Source organism: Lissotriton vulgaris, chromosome 9 (assembly GCF_964263255.1).
Source record: "Lissotriton vulgaris chromosome 9, aLisVul1.2, whole genome shotgun sequence".
Taxonomy (NCBI): Eukaryota; Metazoa; Chordata; class Amphibia; order Caudata; family Salamandridae; genus Lissotriton; species Lissotriton vulgaris.
This window is the reverse complement of record NC_141697.1, coordinates 428,154,995-428,172,562: the sequence shown is the minus strand read 5'-3', so window position 1 is coordinate 428,172,562 and position 17,568 is coordinate 428,154,995.

The following is a 17,568-nucleotide window of genomic DNA, read 5'->3' as shown; positions in this document are numbered from 1 at the left end:
AGTAGGGACCACCCCAAGATCCAAGAAGGAGATCAAGAAGCAGTGGCATGATCACAAAAAGGTTGTCAAGGAGCGGAGGAGTAAGAACTGGACGCTGGCAAGCGTGACTGGCAGTGGCCCTCCCATCCCACCAAAAACATTCACACCATGGGAGGAGAAGGTGCTTGCCATTCTGCTTCCTGGGAGTCTCACAGGAGTAGCCGGGGAGCGGAGGCTGGTAAGTACAAACAAATGCCAAACAACACACTGAGAAGTACTTCCTTGCAATACCTAAACACCATTACACTGTCCACCCTCACACAACGGGTAGCTAGCCATCTTGCTTAGGAGGCCTGTATGGGGGAGGGAGGCCTGCACTACCACTCCCACCATGCCCCATGTCCCACAGCTGAGCAGGATAGAGGCCTCCCCACCCAGAAGCATGTGTAGGTCATTGCACTGTTCCCTTCACCTAACAGGTAGGTAGCTATCTTTCTTGTGATGTCTGTCTGTTGGAGGGAGGCCTGCACTACCACTCCCACCATGTCCCCTGTCCCACAGCTGAGCAGGATAGAGGCCTCCTCACCCAGAAGCATGTGTCAGTGTGGACTGGGGGTTGGTGCGGACCGGAATAACAGGCGTGGAGGCCGTATATACTTGGCTATTGTAGCTGTTTTTATTGATTGGTTAGCAATCGGGATAGTGAAAGGGTTAGGAGACCGGAAGCCGTAGAGTCTGTTCCCTTGCGTCAGCCGGCCAATGGATCTTTGGGGCGTCTTCTGGTATTTTTGGGGAGCTCCGGTGTAACCTCGGAGGGAAACAGAGAGACAGGGCGGTTAGTCCTTTTTAGCTCGAACTTTTGGAGCACTAGCACCAGCACCCGGGTCGTGAGGGGACGAAGACGAACGTGAGGACGGGATGGAAAAGGGAGGTTCAGAGGAAAGGGAAGAGATGTGGGAACGGGGAGAAGAAGCTTGCCCAAGTGAGTGAGGGGGGGATATAGGGGCTATGGTACAAGATAGAGGTGCAGTGGCGCTACTAATTATCTATACAGTGCAATGGTGATCTATCCGTGTGCTTTACTTCTATACAGGTATTTACATATATCTACAGAGGGACACGGAGAAAGGTAACAATGTACTCACGTGCCCCGCCGCAACTCTCCAGCGAGTCGCAGCCGCTCTCCAGCCACCTCCTGAGGACTCCACCACTCCTCGGTCCAGACGTCCTCCACTTCCTCGTCGTCACTCCTCTCACTCCTTCCGATCTCCTTCACTGGTCCACTACGCGCTGTCTCCTGCCACGAGTCGGCTACCTGGAACGCTCTCCTCTCTTCGTCGCCGTCTTTTCTGCTTCTCGGGCTGTTGTTGGGGGCGGGACTTCCGGGTTCACGGTAGGTCGCTTCCGGGTCGGTACTTCCGGGGTCTCGGGGTTCGTGGGAAGCCGCATCCAGGTTAGAGCTCTGTCCTGCCGGTCGGTCTAGTTTCTGGAGGGAGAGAAAGAAAGGAGGAGTCCTGGTCGTCAGGGACACAGGAGGGTTAGCGTTCATGTAATCCCTGCTCGGGCGCCGCCCGGTCGAGGTGAGTGGCGCTCCCCTTCCACATCCCCTTTCCCTAGCTGTCTTTCTTGTGGGGGAGGCAGGTGGGGGATATCGAGACAGATAGTCAGCATTGCCCTGTTCAACCCCCTTCCGGTGTAATGTCTTGAATCGGTATGGTTGCAGGGACAGGAACCACGAAGCACCCGGTCATTATGTCCCCCGTTCCGAGCCATCCACTCAAGGGGGGCGTGATCTGTGTATAGAAGAAACTCACGCCCCTCTAGATAATAACAAAGGCTCTCTGGCCCACTTTATGGCCTGTGCTTCTTTTTCTACTACCGCGTAATTCATTTCCCGAGGGAAGAGCTTTCAGCTGAGGTAGAGGATAGGCCTCTCGACCCCTGCCTGGTCTTTTTGGGAAAGAACGGCTCCCAGTCCCTGATCAGAGGCATCTGTTTGCAGGATAAAGGGTTGGGTGTAGTCGGGTCTGATCAGGACTGGCTCTGACACCAGGGATTGCTTGAGGTCGTGAAAGGCCTGCCACATCTGCGGAGAGGGGTGTTGTAACATGGCCTCGGTTCTGTTGTTTTTCTTCAGGAGGTCTGTCAAGGGGACTGGGGTTTGGGAAAAGTTGGGCATGAACCTTTTTGGTTTGGGGGAAGGGGATGGACTGGATGGCCTTTATTTTGTTGTCCTGAGGTCGGATAACACCCTCCCCAAGTAGGTACCCTAGGTATTTTACGGACTGCGCAGCTAGAGTGGTCTTAGCGGGATTGATAGTGAACCCGTATTCCCTCAGGGAGGTGATAACTCGCTTCAGGTGGGACAGGTGCGCTTGCCAATCGTTGCTGTAAATGACGATGTCGTCCAGGTAGGCTCCTGCGTATTGGGCATGGGGTAGTAGGACAATGTTCATGGCCCGCTGGAATGTCGCCGGGGCCCCATGAAGCCCAAAGGGCATGACTCTGAATTGGAACAGGCCGTCTGGTGTGGAGAACGCTGTTTTCTTCTTATCTTAGCTTTTCAGGGGGATCTGCCAGTATGCCTTGCAGAGATCCAGCATGCTAATGTAGGTGGCTCGGCCTATGCGTTCTATCATCTCGTCTACTCTTGGCAACGGATAAGTGTCAAAACTCGAGACTTTATTGACTTCGCGAAAGTCGATGCAAAATCTCATGGAGCCATCGGGTTTGGGGACGCGAACGATGGGCGAGTTCCAGCAACTGATCAATGGCTCTATGATACCCATCTGCAACATTTGTTTGGTCTCCTCCTGAATAACTTTTCGGCGTGCTTCTGGGATCCGATAGGGGCATTGTCTCACGATCTTTCCGGGATCTGTGTGTATTGCATGCTCTATGACCGTGGTGTGCCCAGGTAGGGAGGAAAATATCGTTTGCAACTGTAATAGGGTGGTCCGTAGATCTTGTCGCTTGTTTTTGGGTAGTTCTGGGTCCACACAACCCTCGAACTGCAGGGTTCCTGGGCAAGGTACACTGGATAGTACCGGTTGGGGGCCCTACCACCTCTTTAGAAGGTTTACGTGGTATATTTGTGTCTGGTTGCGAGTGTGGTCCAATTCGATTTTGTAGGTGACAGGAGTCACTTGTTTTGTTACTGGATACGGCCCTTGCCACTGGCCTAGCAACTTGTGATCGGAAGAGGGCATGAGGAGCAGTACTAGGTCACCGGGAACGAAGGTTCTTGCCTTGGCTCCTCGGTCGTACTGGCGTTTTTGTGTAGCCTGGGCGGTCAGCATGTTTTGCCTCACTAATTCCCGGATTTGACCCAGGTGGGTCTTAAGATTGGCAACATATTCAGGCAGAGGTCGGGTACGATCAGGCTCGGCCTCCCAGGCCTCGCGGGGCCATATCTAAGAGGGTCCTGGGGGCCCTCCCGTATAGGAGTTCGTAGGGGGAATATCCGGTACTGCTCTGGACCTTGCATCGTATAGCAAATAGAGCTAAAGGCAACATTTCCTCCCAGCGACGGCTCTCTAGTCCCAACAGCTTCTTGAGGGTGGTTTTCAGGGTGGCGTTATACCGCTCCACCAGCCCGTCGGTCTCGGGGTGGTAGGCAGAGGTCCTTATCTGTTTAATGCCCAATTGGGAACACACCTGACGCATAAGGGAAGAGACAAACGGGGTGCCTTGGTCTGTCAATATCGCCCGGGGAAAACCCACCCGAGTGAAGATGGTTACGAGGGCTTTCGCTATGTTCTGAGTGGTTGGGTGGCGTAACGGAATGGCCTCAGGAAAACGGGTGGCATAATCCACAAGGACGAGAGCATACCTACACCCGCTCCTTGAGGGTAACATGGGGCCTATCAGGTCCATCCCGACCCTACTGAAAGGGACATCAATGAGAGGGAGTGGTTGGAGGGGTACTTTTGGGGGCCGGTACCGACTGTTCTTCAGACATACTGGACACTCTCTGCAGTATTGGCTCACTTGTTTGTACACCCCAGGCCAGTAGAACTTGTCCAGAATGGTCTGTCCTGTTTTATCGTCTCCAAAATGACCCCCTAACAAATGGCTATGAGCCAGGAACAGTACTTTATCGCGAAAGGGACCAGGAACGAGTAGCTGAGGGTCTTGTTGGGGTCCGCCTTTCCTGTACAACAGACCTTTCCTTTTGAAGAAATTAGGACATACGTGTAAGGGGTCTTCGTTTTCCAGGGCACGTCCCCAGGCGTCCTGTAGTACCGGGTCCTCTTGTTGTGCAGCACGAAATTCACGATCGGATTCCCATGGATGGTTGTCCACCTAGACAGGATAGGCTGTGGTGTGTGTCCTTTTTTCTTTCTTCTTTTGCCCTCTTGTCTTCAGGATTTTGGTTGTTGGTTCTAAGGGAGGAGGGTTCCGGGTAAAGGGAGCCTCGGACCACCACCTTTCCAAGGAGTCCGTAGCGTCCTGTAGCATACGGGGCAGACCATTATAGTCGCTACCCAGGATCACCTGTTCCAGCAGGTTTGGCACCAGGCCTACAGTAAGGGGGCTTCCTTCACCCGAGGTGTGCTGTACTTGGACACAGGTGGTGGGATACCTCTTTGTATCGCCGTGTACACATTGAATGTTCACTATGCCGGTCACAGGCCCAACGGGTCTGGGCATTTCCTGTGGCCTTAGTACACTTTGTCTGCACCCGGAATCGACGAGGGCCATCATAGGGTGACCGTCAATCCTCACCGGACACCGGAAAGGAGGAGGGCTGGCATCCGTGGTAAGACATACATAATTCCTTGCCAGTCCAAACTCCATAGGTTCTTCCTTCTGGGGACAGAACCGGGCAATATGTCCATGCCCTCCACAGTGGTAGCATTGGGGACCAGGGAGACTGGGTCTTGGTGACACCGGGAACGGAAACAAGGGGACGGGTTCTGGTTTTCAGGGAACGGCAGGCCTCTGGGCTTGAGGATAACTTCCATGGGGCATCCGGGTAGGGTGTTCGTCTTTTTTCTGGAAATCTTGTGCTCGGCTGAAGGCACTTGCGATCTCCACAGCAGTGTCTAGAGTTAGACGGGCGTGCTGACGTACCCATTTCTGGGTGGGGGGGTGGAGTGAGGCTAGGAATTGTTCCAAGTAGATCTTGGAAAGGATCTCTTCTTTAGAGGCCGTGGCAGGCTTCAGCCAGCGGTTGGTCAGATCTTGGATGCGGAATGACAACGCTCGGCGCGTTTCTTGGGGTCCGTCATGGGCTTGTCGCAGTCGTACTCTGTAGGTCTCGTCGTCGATCCCTAGCCTCTCCAGGATACAGGTTTTGATGTCCTGATAAGGTGTCTGTCCCTGTACGTTGGCCTGTTGGTAGGCCGCCTGCAGTTCCCCCATTAGCAGAGGCCCCAAGTAGTGACCCCAGCGATCAACCGTCCGTGCTGCTGCTTGAGCCAGACGCTCGAAGTTCGTAAAGAAGAAATCCGGGTCTTCTCCCGGGACATATTTTTGCAGAACCACAGAGGGCAAGGAGGACGCTGGTCTCTGCTGACCCATGACGTCGGCTAGTTTCCCAAGAGCTCGGTCTTGCACGGTGCCCTGGTCCTTTAGGACGTCGTGGAGCTGGCCTGGATCGTCTTCGGCCGTTTTGAGGAAGCGCTCCATCATCTTCCCTAGGAGCTCCTGGCTTTCTGCTAGTTGTTTTACCGCAGCCTCCATGCTTCCGGATCCCACTTCTGACACCAAGTGTGGACTGGGGGTTGGTGCGGACCGGAATAACAGGCGTGGAGGCCATATATACTTGGCTATTGTAGCTGTTTTTATTGATTGGTTAGCAATCGGGTTAGTCCTTTTTAGCTCGGACTTTTGGAGCACTAGCACCAGCACCCGGGTCGTGAGGGGACGAAGACGAACGTGAGGACAAGATGGAAAAGGGAGGTTCAGAGGAAAGGGAAGAGATGTGGGAACGGGGAGAAGAAGCGTGCCCAAGTGAGTGAGGGGGGGGGATATAGGGGCTATGGTACAAGATAGAGGTGCAGTGACGCTACTAAGTATCTATACAGTGCAATGGTGATCTATCCGTGTGCTTTACTTCTATACAGGTATTTACATATATCTACAGAGGGACACGGATTAAGGTAACAATGTACTCACGTGCCCCGCTGCAACTCTCCAGCGAGTCGCGGCCGCTCTCCAGTAAGCATGGGCGAATTTTGCGAATCTCACGTTCGCGAATTTTGCGGATTTGCGAACTCGCAATCCGCAAAATCCGCGAATTCTCGCGAATTTGCGGATTTTTTTTTTGTGTTTGCGCGGGTTTCTGCCAGTTCGCGAGGGTTTTGTACACTTTCGCAAATTGCAAACTTACCTGTCGGGTCGCAAGTTTCGCGAACTTGTTGTTTCTACGTGTCCAGCCTGTTTGGGACACTCTTCTTCATCACTGCCACTCTCTGTCACCAGCGGATTTTGCTCGCACTGCTCGCACTGTTCGCGTGAGTTCGCGGCTTTCCAGTACAACTTCGCGCCCCGCGAATAAGTGCAAAATTGCAGAAATACGATCTTAGCAAAACTGAAACTACTTACCAGGTTCAAAAGTTCAGGCTCATCTTTAGTAGCCATTTCCTGTAGTGCTTCCTGAGGGGCCCCTCCAGAGTTCAGTTGCCAGTTGCAACTATTATGTGACCCTGCTCTGAACCTCAGAATAGTTACACATATGCCACAAAGGTCCTGAATTACAGCTAAGGGAGACAAGCAGGAGCCAGGCTGGAAGTTCAAATCCATTAATCAGCCCCTAATTCATTATTGTCAGTTGGGGCAGGGCAGGTGTTGTAACTAATTTTGCAACAATGAAAGCACTTAGCAAGTGCAAAAGATCACTAATCAGGAAGCACTAAGGAAGCAGGTGCCAGCTAAAAAAATATTCTGTGACACATTAATCAGCCCCAAATTAATTCAGGTCACTTGAGGCAGGGAAGGTGTGCTTGCGTTGCCACAATAATGTACACTGACTGGACAACAAGAGGGTGCTGTGATGAAACAGAGGGTGGCATGGGTGGGCCAGAGGGTGGCATGAGTAGTCAGAGAGTGGCAGTGGTGACAGAGAGTGGCAGTGATGAAGAAGAGTGTCCCAAACAGGCTGGACACGTAGAAACAACAAGTTCGCGAAACTTGCGACCCGACAGGTAAGTTCGCAATTTGCGAAATTGTACAAAACCCTCGCGAACTGGCAGAAACCCGCGCAAACACAAAAAAAAATCCGCAAATTCGCGAGAATTCGCGGATTTTGCGGATTGCGAGTTCGCAAATCCGCAAAATTCGCGAACGCGAGATTCGCAAAATTCGCCCATGCTTACTGTCACGGCCTCTGCCTCCACCGCAGCCACCACCGTCACCACCGCCACCGCCACTACCACTAGTACCACCAGTACCACCTGCAGCACCCTCCCTGTACCAGGGGACGACCAGCCCACAGCAACTACTGTGGAGGGCAGGGAGAGAGTGCGTGGACCGACAGTGGTGAGGCAAGAGGTCCGTGGTAGAAGAGCAGGTGGGAGGGCCAGGGTCACCACCAGACCTCGGGAGGAGTGGACACCATCCGGGGACCACTTCACCAGAGAAGTGGAGGCATACCAAGAGGTCCAGGGACAAAGTGGCCGGTCGGATGAACTTTTAAGGGAGCTCATCCTGCTGATGAGGTCCATCGACAACCGCCTTGGACAGATGGTGGACCTCATGGGCCAGCAAATGGCATTGCAGAGGGACAGGCCTGTGTCCCAACCACCACCTCCGTCCCCTCCTGTTGTGCCGCAGGATAACAGAGCGCCATTCTCCCCGGCGCCAACAGAGAGCGACGAGTCCCCTAACGCTGCTGGCCATTCAGCAGGCCCTCCACCGCCAAAAAGACCCAGGGGGCGTCCAAAGAAGAGCCTGGGAATCTCCGGAGGCAAAACACCTGCCACACGCCAGTCACAGAGCCAGCCGTGATGACAACCCTCTTCCCTACTGCATTGACTGTTTGGACTGTCTTTACCCACATTTCCTTGGCAATGTCACCTGTCTGTTGGACTGGGTCACCACATCCTTGTGGACTCTACTCTTGCAACTCAGCGAACAGGACTGTCAACTCACTACTCATTCCCCACTGTCATGTAAATATTCCCACACAAATCACACGTCCACTGTCAAAATAAAATACCTGATGCACCAGATTTTGTGCTGTATCGTTTTTAGTGCAATATTTACAATGTAGACAATGTCCATGATGTGTCCAAATGATGTACAGTATGTAGTGCAGCATTCATCTGTAGCACCTAGGGAGACACAACAGAACAACAGTCACTGGTCTCATTGTGCCATCACAAGCAGAACACTACACAAAACATACACAAGACACTACAGGCATACTAGACAATGGGCTGCAGGTGTGAACAAATAGGGTCCAGCATACGTTCACATATGAAACGTCAATGTCACTTTTACCACACACAGGTGACTGAATGTGTGCCTGTCTGTTACATCTGCACCTAGCCCTTTACAACAACAGCAGCCACACCACACAATGTACACTTTGTACCTCGTCACCCACCTTCAAGTGAAGTAGCGTTCAAAGAGCTGCTGGCGCAGGTCTACTCCATCATCCTCTCTACTGCCCTCATCACTAGACTCAGGTCCTTGAGCAGGTGGTGGCCTTGGTTCCTCACCATCGCCCAGGAGCAGGGGGATCCTCTTGTGGATGGCCAGGTTGTGCAGCAGGCAGCATGCCAAAACTATCTTGCATACCTTCCCAGGCGAGTATGCCAGTGCACCTCCTGTCCTGTCAAGGCGGATGTCAGCTCGGGTCATGGGATTCCTGAGGGGGCTCAACAGCCATGGCCGACTGGGATATGCAGAGTCACCTGTGAATGACAAACACCCATTGCAATGTTGCACAGCCAGAGTGCAGCAGGTAACACACAGCACACCATATCAGTAGGCATACTCACCCACAATCCACGCACGCTCGGGATGCAGATTCTCCATTACCTGGGGCACCATGCTATTCCCCATGATGTACGAATCATGCACTGAGCCAGGATACTTCGCACACACATGAGAAATGGTCATGTCCGCAAGGCACACCACCTGCACATTGATGGAATGATAATGTTTGTGGTTCCTATATATGTGCTCCATCGCCTGTGGTGCCACCAGACCTACATGGGTGCAATCGATGGCACCAACATGTGGGATGCGCCCAAGTGGCTAGAAGTCACCCTTCACGGCAGCCAATTCTCCTCCCCTAGGGAAATGGATGTAGCGATTCCGATACAGCATCATGGCAGCAAGAACATCCTTCAGCACCATGCTGAACATGGGCTGTGACATCCCTCCAGTGCTAGCCATGGTCTCCAGGAAGGAACCTGTCACAAAAAAGTGGAGTGCTGCCATCACCTTGTATGTGGGTGTGAATGCCGTAGGATAGTGACGGCGAGGCTGCAGGTGGGGCTCCAATAGATCACACAGGATCTTCAGTGTTGGTCTGTCCAGGCGGAATTTCCTAATTAATGCAATATTCTCCATGTCCTCCAGCACTGTCAGGTGACGTAGGAGATTTGGCCTCCTCCTAGTTCAGAAGTAAAAATGAAAATGTCAGTGACAACCATCATGAGATGGCCACAGCACATACCATCAATGATGTAATGGAAAAACATTTACTGCCTGAGAGATGCATGGCACACCAGGTTACATGGCTGGCCTTTTGATACACACAGAGGGCACACCTCTCCACTGTCAATACACAAGTGCCACAAACACATCGGAGAATGTGAAAGCGCACATACTGGAGATCACAATTCACATGTGCAGGCAAGATGTAGCAACATCGGCCAATGTTTTGGAAATTACCATGTCTGTATCACACCCATCTGCTGTACCTGTCACACCTCAATGCATCATCCAAACTCTGCACACATCCATCAAGACAATTATCACGGTATCAGGAAAACGTTCACTTGTGTGCATGAGCTGTTGTGAATGCACCAGTCTGATACGATACAATGCAGTGCCATAAGCCTCGTCAAGGTCATCACTGACCCACAACAAATGGATTTGTACCGCATCATGAACACCACCTCAAGAGTGTCAAGCATCATCAACCATGAAATGCATAAGTAACATGGCAGGGACCACAGACGCAGACCAAAGTGTGTCACACTGAACGTGCGTCCACCTGTGGATGACATGGAAGTATGGCATTGTGTGTACAATGATGTGCCCTTCACCATGTTGCTGCTGTGTACTGATACAGTGTTCAGGATTGACATAGCCATTAATGGTACCGCCTGTCCCCTGCGGTGTGACACCAGCACCACCCCCTTCACAAGTGCGGAAGCCATTGGCATATGGACATGGCGGTGGGCATGGTCCGCCGCATGAATTGCGGTACCTACCGCCTGTCCCCGGCAGTGTGACACCAGCACCACCCCTTTCACAAGTGCGGAAGCCATTGGCATGTGGACATGTGTACATGGCGGTGGGCATGCTCCGCCGCATGAATCGCGGTACATACCGCCTGTCCCCGGCGGTGTGACACCAGCACCACCCCTTCACAAGTGCGGAAGCCATTGGCATATGGAAATGTGTACATGGTGGTGGACATGCTCTGCCAGCGCGTAGGCAGTCATTGGATGATTTTGAATGATGCACCATCGGGGTAGCGCACCCCGGGCACCCGCTGTGCATCACCACCATGGAGCATTGCCCACAGACAATGGGAGCGATGATCGCGGTGGCATGATGTACATTTGAAAAAAGCGGAAGGTGTGCTCCGCCAGCGCGAAGGCGGTCATTGGATGATTTTGAATGATGCACCATTGCGGTACCGCACCCCGGGCACCCGCGGTGCATCACCGCCATGAAGCATTGCCCACAGCCAATGGGAGCGATGATCGCGGTAGCATGATGCACATTCGGAAAACGCGAAAGGTGTGCTCCGCCAGTGCGTAGGCGGTCATTGGATGATTTTGAAAGAGGCACCATCGCAGTAGCGCACCCCGGGCACCCGCGGTGCATCACCGCCATGGAGCATTGCCTACAGCCAATGGGAGCGATGATCACGGTGGCATGATGCACATTTGAAAAACGCAGAAGGTGTGCTCCGCCAGCGCATAGGCGGTCATTGGATGTTTTTGAAAGAGACAGACCTGGACAACCAATTGGTGCTGCTTTGCAGCTTACAGATGACCGCAGGGGGGCTATAAGTGTGTGTGAGTGAGCCTCGCATTTCCACTGCTCACAGAGCCTGCTGCCTGCGACCCTCTCCTGCTGCTGCCTCCTGAGCCTGCTGCCTGGGACTGTCTCTCCTGCTGCTGCCTCCAGAGCCTGGTGCCTGGGACCCTCTCCTGCTGCTGCCTCCTGAGCCTGCTGCCTGGGACCCTCTCCTGTTGCTGCCTCCAGAGCCTGTTGCCTGGGACCCTCTCCTGCTGCTGCCTCCTGAGCCTGCTGCCTGGGACCCTCTCCTTCTGCTGCCTCCAGAGCCTGCTGCCTGGGACCCCTCACCACTCACTTCCGCCACAGGTGTTCCATGTCCACAGGGATGGCAAGGACAGAGAAGATCCGTGCCAGACCATTCACCAGCGAGGAGCTAGAGGTCCTTGTGGAGGAGGTGCTGGCACAGTACCCAAGGCTGTTTGGTGGTCCCAATGTCGTGGTAAGTCACCATGAAGGTAGCTGTCGGGCAGGGGGGTGTCAGACGTGTAGTTGTGCTGCTGCAGTATATGCCTGAGGGTGTGGGGTTGTGTCAAACGCTGACAGACAAGCTTTCTCCAGGGCGAGGGAGTGTGTGTGTCACAATGTCACTCTTTGCCATGCCTGCTTCTGTATGTGTGAGTTGGGAGTGTCACATTGTCAGCTATACAGAGCCACCGAATGTTTGCCATCTAGGTGCCAGGACAGTAATCTCTTGTGTGAGTATTTCTGTGTGCCTCTGTTGTCTGACTCAGTGTGACCCAGAGAGTCGGACCAGTGGCTGCCCATACATAAGTAAAACACCACCAGACTTACATGTTCCTTGCACCAGTTCCTTCCCATTGAATCTTACCTATGCCACATCTGTGCCCTGTGTAATTGCAGACTTACACACTTCTGTCGATGAATATCATGTTAATGCATCTTGCATTTGTGAGATTATCCTGGACTCTCTACGCCCCAATGTGTGCATGCAATCACATCTGTGTGGCCCATGCTAAGTGCCCTTGTGAGGAGTCCCCCAGTTTGGGAGGGAGGGAGGTTACAATAGGTCCTGAGTCTGAGTCTTGCTACTGTATTGATTGATGTTTGTACCTGACATTGTGGAAGTGGTCATTAACACTTCTTTTCTCTCATACATGGAGCTCAAGGTAAACCAGCGTAAGGCCGTGTGGAGGGCCAATGCGGCAAAGGTGCGAGCCCTGGGAGTATCCAACCGCCGTCTCACACACTGCCACAAAAGGTGGGACGACATCAGTCGGCTTGCAAAAACCGTGGCGGAGATGACATTGGGGATGCTGCCATGCACAGGGCGTTTGGCACGGGCAGCATGACTCCAGTGACGGCACGCATCTTGGCAGTGACTCATCAGACCTGGATGCACGTCTGAAGGAGCATGGCAAGCAAGGCAGGGCTTGTGAGTATCTGGGGAGCGTGACTTTTGCTTGGAGTGGATGCATGTGTACAGGGCCTGTGGCAGCGTTGAGCCATGCGATGTGCGTGTGTTGCTGTGCTGTGCTGTGTAATGTGAGTGGCTGCTGTGATGTGTGTTTGTATCAGGTACTGTGCCACCCTAGCCTTACTGAACAGATCCTCCCTGCTGTACTTTCCCATTGCTAGATGCGTTGGGATCCACATGGTCATTCAGCGTTCGGATGGTGTGGGTGATCTATTAAGGGGTGAACAGCAGTGTCCACTTGCTGAGTGTGAATTTATGTATGCCGACTTTGCCTGCACCATGATTGTTGGTGCCCCAACATCTGCAAATCATGTGCCCCAGATTACCATATGGTGCTTGCTATGGCCTACGTGGCATTGGGGACTGTGATGTCCTAATAGGTGTGTGTGTTGTCCCCTCCTGTTCCCTGAAGGTCTGTAAGTGGTAACAAGTGTTGTACCCTCATCATGTCCCAAAGTGTGGGCAGGGCAAGTTGTGTGTGTGGTACACTTCATCTATGGGGCAGGGTGTAGTGCTGTGTGGCATCAACATGGCTCACTCATGGCAGATATTCAGCGTTGCAGGCACTGTTGTGGTCTATGTTGTGTGTTGCTGCACAGTGATTGCAGGGGGTGGTGGTTACCATGTAGATTTGGGCCTCTACTGTAGTGCATTGTCTTGAATTTGTGTGACCAGATGATGACACTTACACAACCCTGTATCTCTCTCTCATGCAGATTCGCAAGAGACCACGGAGGAACATGAGCCCGAACCCAGTGGTGCCGAGAGTAGCACTACAGCTGTAGCGGAGGCCAGTGATACAGAGCCCACCAGCGCAATTGAGGGAGACAGAAGTATGCAGGAGGAATCCGTGGCTGAGACACAGAGTAGCACTTCATCTGATGCCAGCGGGGATGCATTCATGCTGGCAGGCACAGGGGATGTGGAGTCTGCATCATCATCTACCACCCAGCGGCCAGTGCCCAGCCTCCCATTCACTTCTTCTGGTGCTGCCCATATCCGTGTCACTAAGAGGGAACGGGTCACATTCACACCTGGCACCGCTGCCCCTGCACCCGTCCCCCCTGCTGCCCTCACTGCAGAGTGTGCAGAGCTCCTGCACCAGCTATGTGTGGGCCAGACCGCCCTGTTCAATGCCTTCAGTGACCATGACAAGAAATTAGGCCAGGTGGTTGCATACATGGAGGGCATACACTCTGACGTGGGTGGGCTACAGCATACAGTCCAGGCATTTTAATCCACAGTGACGTCAGCCCTTCAACAGGCACATGCACCCATTGCAGCTCAGGTGCCTTTGTCCTCCCCCCAGCCAGTGGCCACATCAGGTGACAGTGACCACGGTTTGCCTGCGTCACCAAAAAGATACAGCACAAGGAGCACACAACAGACACAACCCAGGCACTCCCGCCCACAGACACCATCCCCACTGAAGAGCAGGGCCACCCCACAATGCACAGACAAGAGCCAGCCAGGGAAGATCAAGGCCAGGCGATCAATGAGGCAGGCATCAGGCTCACATGCCCCAGAGGCATCACCGGCAAAAGACTCTCCTGTCACTGAAACTTCACAAAGACCTACACATGCAGTGTCTGTGTCCATTGAGGAGATGTTGCATATCAGGGGTACACCTAGGAAGAGCACAGGGACACATCCACCCACCACATCTACCCCAATTCAGAGTCCATTGAAGCAGGTGGAAGAGGGCACTGTAGACACCACCCCTGGCAAAAAGGCAAAGCAGGGCACTGTAGACACCACCCCTGGCAAAAAGGCAAAGCAGGGCACTGTAGACACCACACCTGGCACAAAGGCAAAGCAGGGCACTGTAGACACCACCCCTGGCAAAAAGGCAAAGCAGGGCACTGTAGACACCACCCCTGGCACAAAGGCAAAGCAGGGCACTGTAGACACCAACCCTGGCACAAAGTCAAAGCAGGGCACTGTAGACACCACCCCTGGCACAAAGGCAAAGCAGGGCACTGTAGACACCACCCCTGGCACAAAGGCAAAGCAGGGCACTGTAGTGGGTACACCAGGCAAAGAGGGGAAGGAGGTCCTGAGGCGTAGCCAGACCAAGCGTTCCGCAGGATCCAGCACATCACCAGAGGTAGTGCCAGTGTCTGCACCTGATGTGGGACAATTGGTGTGTGTGCCTGTTGGGTCATCAACACTTTCCATCAACTCCAAGACAGGGAAGCCAATTCATATTCCCAAAAAGTGGAAGGGCACCCCTCCAACCTCTCCCACCCACACTGTGTCAGAAGTCTGCATGACTCCACCTCCGCGTGCCGCTTTGCCACCTGGTCCACACAGCCCTCCAGCTTGCCAATCCACTCTTAGCCCCACATCACCTGGGGCTCTGTCACCCCAGTTAAGTGGGCCTGCTGTCACCGACACACAGACAGGTCCAAGTCTGCATGACTTCCAGGAGTGAGTTGACATCCCTCACATGCGCCTGTGCCTCATACAGGTGTGCTAGTCCTGACCATTGTTTACTAGCATGGACACTGGCCCTGTGGCTCTGCTGTGTCGTGCTCTCACCTGTGCCTTGGACACTGGCCCTGTTGCTCTGCTGTGCTGGCCTCTCCCCTGCCATGGACACTGGCCCTGTTGCTCTGCTGTGCTGGCCTCTCCCCTGCCATGGACACTGGCCCTGTTGCTCTGCTGTGCTGGCCTCTCCCCTGCCATGGACACTGGCCCTGTTGCTCTGCTGTGCTGGCCTCTCTCCTGCCATGGACACTGGCCCTGTTGCTCTGCTGTGTCATGCTATCACCTGTGCCTTGGACACTGGCCCTGTTGCTCTGATGTGTCGTGCTCTCACCTGTGCCTTGGACACTGGCCCTGTTGCTCTGCTGTGCTGGCCTCTCCCCTGCCATGGACACTGGCCCTGTTGCTCTGCTGTGTTGGCCTCTCCCCTGCCATGGGCACTGGCCCTGTTGCTCTGCTGTGTCGTGCTCTCACCTGTGCCTTGGACACTGGCCCTGTTGCTCTGCTGTGTTGTGCTCTCACCTGTGCCTTGGACACTGGCCCTGTTGCTCTGCTGTGTCGTGCTCTCACCTGTGCCTTGGACACTGGCCCTGTTGCTCTGCTGTGCTGGCCTCTCCCCTGCCATGGACACTGGCCCTGTTGCTCTGCTGTGTTGGCCTCTCCCCCGCCATGGACACTGGCCCTGTTGCTCTGCTGTGTCGTGCTCTCACCTGTGCTTTGGACACTGGCCTGTTGCTCTGCTGTGTCGTGCTCTCACCTGTGACTGCGTATCAAGAGAGAGAGAGAGGACCAGAAAGCTAGTCCTTATCCCCGGGGTTTATATGTGATTTAATCAAAAGGAGACTAGCTCATGTATTACAAAATTTGACAAAAGGACTCTAGTATGTTTCATCAGGGGGTAGGAACACCTGGTAAGTGTGCTCATGAAGCCCTCACCCACCAACCTAGTTGGTGGCATGCTTCATCATCGGGCCCACCCAGTGACACCTAGCGTGACCCGGGTGTGCTTCGACGCCTGATTACAGCGGAGCAGGTATGTCGCTGAGTGTGCAGTGAAGAGTGTTATGAAAGTGATTTTAAAACGGCTTGGCGGGGTCCCAGTACCCGAGGGTGAATTAGACTTTAATACCTGGGCCACCGTCAGCAGTTAAAAATAAGGCTGTTGGATGTTAGAGGCGAGTTACGACCTCCTACATCCAGTGGTGGGTCAACATGTTTCAGCCAGTGCCTTATAAATATGCTGGCTTTCTTCAGAACCTATATAAAAATGTGTATGTGATTAAACTAGTGGGTGTGTAATTCAGACTATGTGTATACACGCCCTAAACTGTTTTTCTATGTGTGAGAGGGGGATTCCCTTCTCAAAACACCTGTACATTTAACATATATGGACAAGGCCAAAACATACAAGGAAAAAAGAGAGTCACTAAACTGTATGGCATTATATACATCTAATTGCCGACACTATAGCGAGAGGGGTGCTGGCTATGGACGGCTATAGTGTAATGGTATTGGTGGTACCATTAGGGTGAAGTTCGCACTTATAGTTCGGGAGTGGAGTGGCTAAAACACGGTTTTCACATACATGATGCATATGTGAGAAGAGGCGCAAGAGATGGTTCTTACGCTAGTTTTAGCAGTTCTTTGCTCCAAGGTTGGGAAGTGGCGAGGGGTTGACCCTGTGGGAAAGAAAGGATTTGGCCACTCGCATTAGCAGACCTGTAGGGAAGAAAAGGTAGCGCTTACCAGTTGTAGTGATGGTTGTTTCTCATACTCACAGCTTTTCTGAGCAGAGCCTGCTCTGGACCTGTAGTGCCTCCTTCGCATACCGGTGAATAATGGCAGGTTCTGCTGAGTATTATATACTGTGTTTGATTGGATAAACATGTGCACCTGCATAGTAGAGATAAGAGTAGAAAGACTCGGACTGCCGAGTCATAGTGCCTAATCGTGCGCCGGGGCTTTGCTGTTGCGCTACAAGAGGTAGGTGCGCATGCGCGGAGCCCATGGTGAGGAGTGCGCATGTGCGGGGCGCCAAGCCGCTTTAAAATCACTTTCATAACACTCTTCACTGCACACTCAGCGACATACCTGCTCCGCTGTAATCAGGCGTCGAAGCACACCCGGGACACGCTAGGTGCCACTGGGTGGGCCCGATGATGAAGCATGCCACCAACTAGGTTGGTGGGTGAGGGCTTCATGAGCACACTTACCAGGTGTTCCTACCCCCTAACGAAACATACTAGAGTCCGTTTGTGCTCTCACCTTTGCCTTGGACACTGGCCCTGTTGCTCTGCTGTGCTGGCCTCTCCCCTACCATGGACACTGGCCCTGTTGCTCTGCTGTGTCATGCTCTCACCTGTGCCTTGGACACTGGCCCTGTTGCTCAGCTGTGCTGGCCTCTCCCCTGCCATGGACACTGGCCCTGTTGCTCTGCTGTGTCGTGCTCT